Source organism: Chenopodium album, chromosome 10 (assembly GCF_948465745.1).
Source record: "Chenopodium album chromosome 10, dcCheAlbu1.1, whole genome shotgun sequence".
Classification (NCBI taxonomy): Eukaryota; Viridiplantae; Streptophyta; class Magnoliopsida; order Caryophyllales; family Amaranthaceae; genus Chenopodium; species Chenopodium album.
The window spans coordinates 22,655,584-22,665,201 of NC_137843.1; positions in this window are offsets into that span (position 1 = coordinate 22,655,584).

Here is a 9,618-nt window from a genome sequence, read left to right on the forward strand (position 1 = left end):
TAATTTGATCGTCATTAGGCCAATCATCAATCAAGTTGTAATCAGGCTGACTACTAATCAAAAGTGTAATTTTTCAAAGGTGTTCATTTAATCAAAATATGATCGTCATCAGGCCGATCATCAATCAAGACTGTAATCGGGCCGATCACCAATCGAACAACTATCGATTGCTCAAATGCTCATCAAAAGGCTCAAATGGATTAGTCACTGACCGACTAATCCAAATTGGAGACCATCGAAGGCTGACGCGGGCAAATTAGAGCCATCGCGCAACGACAACTCTATCGCGCAGCGACGGGTATATCACGTCGCATCAGGAAGCTTCGTGCTGTGCCAAGGTGCATCATGCTGCGTTGGAGTGCATCGTGTTGCGTTGTTTATTTTGCAATGCGCTTGAATCCTAGTCGGAGCTTTTTCAGCTCGTCCAGCTTTGGACTTAGTGTACCTGCGACATCTATATTTTGGACTATAGGACTTTGCTCATGTTTTTCTTAGGGTTGACCCAAGGCTTGGTGTGTTTGACTCATTTTGTGACTCAATGTGTTTGACACGTGTGACTCATCATGACTCAAGGTGTAAACTCGACTCGATGTGATATGACACGACATGACTTAATGTACATGACTCGTGTGTGCATTGTATTGTGATGTGCTTCACTCAAAATGCAGAAAAGTAAAAATTTTCCGTCATTTTTGTGGAGGGTACTGACTTTCTCCCAAAAAAGAAAGACGTGAAAGGAAAGAAGTGAAGTGTCTGAGAGTGCATGTTGAATGAGTTTAGTCAAATGTATGCGCTAATGTTGTATTTCATGGTGCAAGGATTGTAGCATTCTAGACTATCTTGATTGATGACTCGATAATGAAAGTATTTAGGTGACTTAGGCATGGAGGCTAAGTACTTCATACTTTGTGATGCAATGATTATTATGATAATTAGTGATCTTGATATGACAAGGTGTGCTTCATCGTTGTGTTAAGACTTCATGACAAAGGGTTCCTAAAGGAAGGATTATTTAGTCATGTATATATGATGTGTGTGAAAGTGACACTAAAGTTTGGTAGCAAAAACTAAGTGTATGAAAAATTATTTTGAAAAGAGTCAAATAGTGGTGACGCTTAGGCTAGGTAAACTAGTAATGTAGGGATTAAGCCCCCAAGTCTAGCTCTAAATGGATAGAGATGAACATTGGAGATCCCTTGATATGATCATGTATGAATGTATGAATGCATTTTTATTATGGCCGCACCTCAATGTGAGGTTGCCTACGTATCCGTTAGGAATCAGGCCGAACGTAGCTCTAGCCGAACCTCGCACAAGTGTGTGTATACCTCAAAGAGGTCTTTTAAGGGTTGTAACGTGGTTAGGCTAAAGGTCGAAGAAGAAGGGGATAAAGGGTCAAGACCCTAGATAAGCCCCCAAGGTGTGTAACCTTGCTTTTGAATCTTTGTATTTGTATGATTGAGATTTCCTCACTTTTGAACTCTCTTTTGTTTATATTTTTGCTCTCTCTTTTTTTACTTTTGCATTTTTTTATTTTGATAAGTGTGGGCGATCCCGATCATGCGGTCTATCACTCACTTGGCATTCATATTTCTCAGGCACGGTATCGAGCACTCGATAAAAGACACAATCTGAGACGTGTTCATATCAAAGACATATTCATATCAAAGACATATTCATATCAAAGACATTGGAACACTTGCCCTTTTGCACACTTTTATTGAGTTTTTGCTTTTTTTGAATTTTTAAAATCTAGGTCAAATCATTCTAACTTTTGTATTTGCAAATTGCATAAGTTGCACACCATCCCATCCCAAGGTTAGGTAGATGTGGGTTGAAAAAATGAAGGTCTATCGTTAGACCAGGCCCAAAGTGATTTATCAAGAAAGGATTTATATGTGAAGGGTGAAGATGATATGATAAAGCTACAAGGGGTGCCTCAAATCATTAGTATACCTTGTGCTTAGTCAAGCGTGAATTTTTTTTATTTTTTTATTTTTATTTATTTTTATTTTTTTTGCAATGCAATGCAATGATCATATGCAAGGAAATAAATGCTCATTTTATTAAAATAGAAAAGGATAAACAACAAACTCTTAATAAATCTAATGAGGGAGATGAGAAATGCCTATGCTAGACTTATTGGGAAAGGAGGAATAAAAAAATAGAAAGAGGTCACGAAATCTTGTCGTTGATGCTCGCCTCGTGTCTTGTACTCTATCATCATTCGGCCTTCTTGCCAGCTGGAGGTATGGGAAGCTTGTTATTATCGATCAAATATTGGATGGCCTCCTTTAGCTTCCAACAGCTCAGTAGTATGACACCTACCTTGATGGTACTTGCAGTGTGCGTTTGGGTTCCAACTAGGCAACCTCTTTTTAGGTGCGGGATCTTGAATAGGTCCAATGGGAGTAATGAGTCCCTTGGCATGGAGTCGATCGAAAGCAGTATCATAGCTCATCCCAATAGGGGTGAACTCTTTCCTTAGTTGCTTTTTGGGTCCTTGATTATCCATGGCTAAGACTTCATTGAGGTCAAAGGTACTAACATTGTTACTAGAGTAAGTGTTTTCGGAAGAAGAAGGATTGTCGTTCTTCTTTCCTTTCCAGCCACTACTGTTACTATTGTTAGTAGCTTTTTGTTGTGCAAGGTCATCTTCAATGTCAATTCCTATGTTATAGACGGCCTTGAAAGTATTCAAGTTGTATTGGTATTTCAAGTGCTTTGAATACTTCTCTTGGAGGTTCTTGATGAACATTCTTATGGACTCCTTTTCAGTAGGAACCTCTACCATCCTAGAGAAAGTTTCTCTCCATTTGTTGAAAAAGGAAGTGAATCCTTCGTTTTCCTTTTGCTTTAGCATCTCAAGTTCTCTGTGGTCAGTTTCAACTTGAATGTTGTACTTATATCTATCAATGAAAGCGTTTGTTAGAGAGTCCCAAGAAGAGATCTTCTCTTTATCTAGGGAAAAGAACCATTGTTGACAAACGGTTTCTAGAGGTAACGAAAACAGCGAATGAAAAGCTTTCCTATTAATCCCCTTGATATTCATTATAGTTTCAAAAGCTCTTAAATGAAAGTAAGGATTTTCGGTAGGCTTGAACTTAGGGATGTTATTGGGATTGAACTTCTATGAAAGAAGTTCCTTATCCACTAAGACCCCTTGTGAGCTAATTCCTTGATACTTATAATCATTGGAAATATTGCTAAGGCTCTCTTCTATGCGCTCAAGCTGTCGTTGTTTACTAGGATCATTGACTTGAAGAGCGAGAGTTTTAAACGTCTCGGTCAAGTTAGTCATGTTTTGTTTCAACTCATAAACTTCCTGTTTGGTAGCCATTAGTACGAACTTTTTCCTATATCTGATGGGCTTATCGAAGAGTAGAACTTGAACGAAGGTGTTGTCCTTGATTAATCGCCCTTCTCTCCTTGACCAAGTGCCGTGGAAAGGGAAGTCATGGATACTTATTGTTAATTATTTGACTCAAACTCAATTCAACATGCATAGATGGGAAGATCATGGAGTATAAGGGGAATGATATGTATAGAGAAAGCATGTAAGATGAAAGTAGAAGAAAGGTGTGAGGTATGTAATGTACGGAAAGTGACGTGAAAGAACGTGGAAAGCTATAGAAATTTCTGGAATAGGACGGGCCCCCAACTCGAATGACGGAAAGGACGGCTCATGCATGGACCTAAGACATGGTCATGGTGTGAAAAGAGTATGTACAAAGTGTGTGAATACTTGTGAGTGTAAGTGGTATGTTCAAGACTCGTGTCCTGACCATGGGACTAGACTATGTGACCAGACTCAAACAAAGACTAAGTTAAGACTTCACGTATGTGCACTAAACTGGACAGGATGTAGTATTTTAGTCATAACTTTTGATTTGTAACTTCGAATTGGACAAAACGAACGCCAAATGAAAGATAAAACTCGGGGCTACAGATCCATAGGTTCTACGACTCGTAACTCTTCCTAGAACTCCGATTATGACAAAAAAAAGTTGACACTTGTGCAGTATACGGGAATAAAATCCGGGTTGATTCAAAGGAACTATGACTCGATTTTAGGCATATTTATTGGCTCAAATTAATTAATAAATTAATCAAGAAAAGTCCTTTAGTCATTGGTTAGTTTATTTAAGCATATTTATAATCACAAGTCAAACCAAACGGTTAGTTTAATCACATATAAATATGCACAAGTAAGTAATGCACAAGTAGTGAAATAGGCACAACATGATGCAATGAGTTTGCAACCTAACCATGGCTTTAGTTCTCTAAAGTTCAAGGATAAGGGTAGTCAAAAGAGGGTCCATGGTTATGAGTCCGGATACATCGCGCGGAAGCCTTACCTTTGCAAGGGTTGGCGCGTATAGATGGGACCCCACAAGTTAAACTTGTTTCCATGGTTTGGTGAATTCACAAACTCGGATGTACCCTTCGTTGCAATGAGCGTTCGATTGGGTAGATGGAGCATGAATTCCCAGAGGGTTATGGCCATATGTAGAACACATATGGGTTCAGAAAAGAGGGAAAAACTCAATCAGGAAGTAAAATCGAGCAAACAGTAGTAGAAACGATCAAAGCAAGAAGGCAGAGTTCTGACTCGGTATTGGAAGAACTTGGCGCGAGAAAACAGGGACCATCGCGAGACGATAGCCCTGTCGCGTCGCGATATTGCTATCGCACCGCGATAGAGCCATCGCACTGTGATGGGCACTGTTTTCTCAGCGCCAGTTCCTACATGCCTCAGCAGCTCTCTGTTTTCTTAGAATTTTCCAGTTTTCGCAGTGTTTTTTCGATTCTAGTTGTGAAAGATATTTCCCAAATTTCCTATGTGTAAAAATCCTATGTTTTTGACGCATTACAGATGGTCTATCCAATGCGGACCTTTTTATGCGTATGCCAATAATGTCAATCAAAATTACGCACATGAATACTTAGAACTTTTCGAGTCTCATCCACTCATTCTAAAGTATTGCCAAAATAAATTTTAGGAATTAAAATAGAATTCCTCCCCAGTGGAGTCCCAAAAAACTGTAGGGAATATTTCAAGCATCCCACACTTGAGCCCCACTGTGATCATACACTTAAGTATGGTGGTGTCCAAAGGGAAGGAAGCTAGAGCAAAAGAGTCGCCAACAAGTTTTGGGAACTTGTAAACTGTTCATAGGGTGAAGGTTACACCCCTTCACGATCCTAGAGATCGCTAACTTCATAGTAGTCCTGAACCATAACTGGATATTCGGAGATGAAGGTACAACTCCAACTTATAAGAGATTGAACCTGTCCTAAAAATAGGCATCTACTTTATTCTTCTCATATTCATGTGCGCTTTCTGACTAACATACAATCATTAGATTAATCTTAAAACCTGTTTAATATATGTTGATTGAATATTAAAGCACAAACAAAACTATTATTGGCGATTACTTGAATTAAAATCATATTAGCCTAAAATCAAATTATTAATTATCTTATTAAGCGTGATTTCAAGTACAAACTCCCTTTAATCCTGCAAGAGAGGGCATGATCAATCAATAATAATAATATCAAGTAACAATAGTATTATTTGACATAACAAATTATCATCATCATAACCTCAATAAAGCATAATAATATTATTAGCAAGATCCTAGGCATGATATAAACAAGATTAATAACAAATCCTAGCTTGTCACTAAAAAATAAAGATCAAAGCTATAGCCCTAACATGATACTAGCATGATAGAAGGAATAGGAAGCAACCTAATCATGATACTAGAAAGAAATAAATAACATCCTAACATGAAACTAGGAATTAATATAATCTAACCATGCTTTCCAAAGAAATATAGCAATAAAACAACTTACGTTGTTGCCTCGTATCTCTTTCTATCAAAACAATACATACGTTAGTAACTTCAATAAAATATTAAATCAAAAAATTAATTTAAATAATTGAAATAGGGATTTGGGACCAAACCCTCAGAAATTATCAACCTTTCACGTCTAGGGCGAAGGCAACTTCGAGCTTGGTTATGTGTGTCTAAGTCTCGTGATGGAGGAATAGTGTATTTGAAAAGGCAAGGCTAAGAAAAAGGGAGAAAGAACAAGCTTCTAGATTTTAGAGAGAAGAGAATAGATGATTGTTGGTGATTGTAAAAAAGGGGTGATATGACCACTATTTATAGGAAAAAATAGGTTTGAAGGGATTGAAAAGAATCCGAATTCGAATCGGAATAAAACTTGATGGATAGCAGTTTTTGCAGTTTTTGTTTTTATTATAACTTTTGATCCAAAGGTCGGAATAAGATAAATAATATCTCTTTGGAAAGCGCTTAAAGTCTAATTTTTAACCCAATTGTAATAAGATTAAAATATTTTGTAGAATAAAAGATATGGGCGAAATATTGGGACGGTGTCAGTTTTGGATAGAGTTTCGTATTTCTTTCATGTCTTTTTCGTTATATCTCGGAATTAATATTATAATATATCATTGGAAAGATAATTTCAAGATCTATCCAATCATATAAGATTTGGATAAAAATTATGAGGAACGAAAATAATATCTGATCATCTTTGAATGTCTTTCATTTTGAATAGAATTAGGACTTAAAAAAGGAAAGTTTTATTCAATTTCAAACTCTTTAATCTTATCTTTTCAAAAAGAATGATCAAGATCTTTTAGAAACTTATAGAATCTTCTAATTTATCCTAATTAGTTTATGAATATAATTAAGATTAATGGACCCTCCACATGATTATTGGGTCGCACATAAAACTCATTTAGACCCAGTTTAGTATTCTGACCATAACTTCCTCATTATTCATCAAAATTGGGCTTATAATATCGTTGGAAAGGTCTTTTCAAGACATATCAAAATATACCATTATTGGACCCATATCATGGATCAAATTAAACTGGATTTGGTGTTTTTCATAAATAGGATACGAAATGAATGATTTTTGAAAACAGAAAGAATTATTTTTATTAAAATCAGGGGAATTCACAAGACTTTTTCACATTTCACCTCGCTTGATATTCATGACGTGAAAAGTACTCATCACTAGGTTTGGTTTTTGGGGAGACACAATCAGGTGTCTACACACTTTGTTCTCGGATTTGTTGTAGAAGTAATACTCTTTGGTTTCTTTTGGGTAGCCCACAAAGAAAACCTTGTCAGATTTTGGGGTGAAGTTTGTCATAAATTAATTTCTTGACATGTGCTTCGCAACCCCAAATCTTGAGAAAAGACATCCTATAAGGTTTCTTCGTTCATAATTCGTATGGAGTCTTTTCTACAGCTTTTGATGGAGCACAGTTCTGTGTTAGTACCGCGGTTAGAAGTGCATGTCCCTAGAAAGAGATAGGAAGATCACTAAGACCCATTGTTGATCGTACCACATCTAGCAAGGTTCAGTTTCTCCTTTCGGATACTCCGTTCCATTGTGGAGTTCTTGGAGGTGTCAATTCTGAAAGTATACCCTTTTCTTTCAGATGGTCATCGAATTCTTGGCTCAAGTATTTGCCACCTCAATCTGATCGAAGGGCTTTGATTTTCTTGCCAAGCTGATTTTCAACTTCACTCTGGAATTCTTTGAATTTCTCAAACGATTCAGATTTGTGCGACATAAGGTAGACATATCCATATCTACTACAGTTGTTTGTGAAGGTGATAAAATATCGATGGCCGTTCCTTGTGGTTGTGCTCATTGGTCCACATACATCGGTGTGTATTAGGTCCAACAAGTCACTTGCCCTTTCTCCTAACTTGGAGAATGGCTGCTTTATCATCTTACCTAATAAACATCCTTCGCAATTTTCAAATGATTATAAATCGAATGAGTCAAGAACACCTTCCTGTAGAAGTTTCTTGATGCGTTTGATGTTAATGTGGCCAAGACGACAATGCCACAAGTATGTCTCATTTGACCCAATGGTCTTAGCCTTTTTATTGGTATTATTAACATTATAAACTTCTTTGTCTAATGAAAGCACATAAAAGACCATTTTTAGAATGTGCAATACCATATAAAACATTATCGAGATAAAACAAACATTCATTGTCTTTTACTCGAAATTCAAAACCTTTGGCGTCCAACGCTGAAATTGAAATGATGTTTTTGGTAATATTAGGAACATGATAACAATTTTCAAGTTCTAATACAAGCCCGGAGGGCAAAGACAAATTGAAAGTTCCCACGGATACGGCTGCAATTCTAGCTCCATTGCCGACCCGGAGTTCAACCTCTCCCTTCTCTAGCCTTCTAGTTCTCCTTAGTCCATGAGAGTTGGAACAAAGGTGTGAGCCACATCCGGTATCTAATTCCCATGATGTTGTGCTAGCGAAGTTTAAGTCTATAACGAAAATACCTGATGTAGAAGCAACGGTGGCGTTCTTCTTATCTTCCTTGAATTTGAGGCAATCTCTCTTCCAATTTCCCTTCTTCTTGCAATAGAAACATTCGGAATCAGATTTAGAAGAGGCTACCTTTTTGTCCTTTTTGTCTTTGGTAGCTTTTAACTTAGGCGGAAAGGTCTTCTTACCCTTCCCCTTAAAGCCTTTCTTCTTCTTGCCTGAGCGCTTGAATGGCTTGCCCTTCTTGATCATGAGCATGTCATGCTTTCCCTCATCCTTGAGCGTTTTCTCAGCTTGCTTCAACATACCATGAAGCTCAGTGAGGGTTTTCTTCATGATGTGCATGTTATAGTTCATTTTGAACTGATCATAGCCTTTGTACAGCGAGTGGAGAATAATATCAATTTCCATCTCGATCGAATACCCCGCATTAAGCCTATCCATGTTCTCAAATAAACCAATCATTTTGAGTACATGTGGGCTGACTAGCTCTCCTTTCTTGAGCTTGCTCTCAAAGATCTGCTTGTGGGTTTCAAACCTTTCAGTTTGGGCTTGCTCTTGGAACATATTCTGAAGCTCAGAAATGATCTCAAAAGCTGTCTCCTTGTAAAAGAAAGTCTTCTGAAGGTTAGGAGACATAGTGGCCAACATGATGCATTTGACATCCCGATTGATAATTTTCTATCGGTTTAGGGCAGCCTGAGTTACTTCCTCATTGGGAGTCTCGGGCATTTCCTCATCAAGACCTTTTCCTTTTGCTCTTGCATGAGAACTATACGCAAGTTTAATTTCTTTGCCAATCAAGAAAATTTGGCCCACTCAGTTTCTCCTTGTCTAGAATTGAGCGTAATGAGAATTGGTTGTTTGAGTTATTTGCAGACATGTTTCTACGATTGAAAGAATTTGAAATGAAAAACCATTCATAATACTTAAATAAGATTGAATTCATGCATATATATCAAACTTGTTTAAACTTCTTATTCACACATTAAATTTGTCCCTATTTGGTGAGAATAAATTGATTCCAATATCCAAAGAATGAATGAGTAGTTAAGCATGTTTTGGCTTGTCTTAATACTTATTACTCTAAGATAAGAAACTCTTTGCTAATGGCTCTAAGCCACTCTTGGTTAGATAAATCGTCGCATCTAATGCTCTCTCAACAATTTATCCCCTTTGCCACGACATGTTAGGACTCTATTACTCATATCATTGATTATAACCAAAACCAATTTGTATTATGACATCTTGCTTTGGCAAACCCATCAAC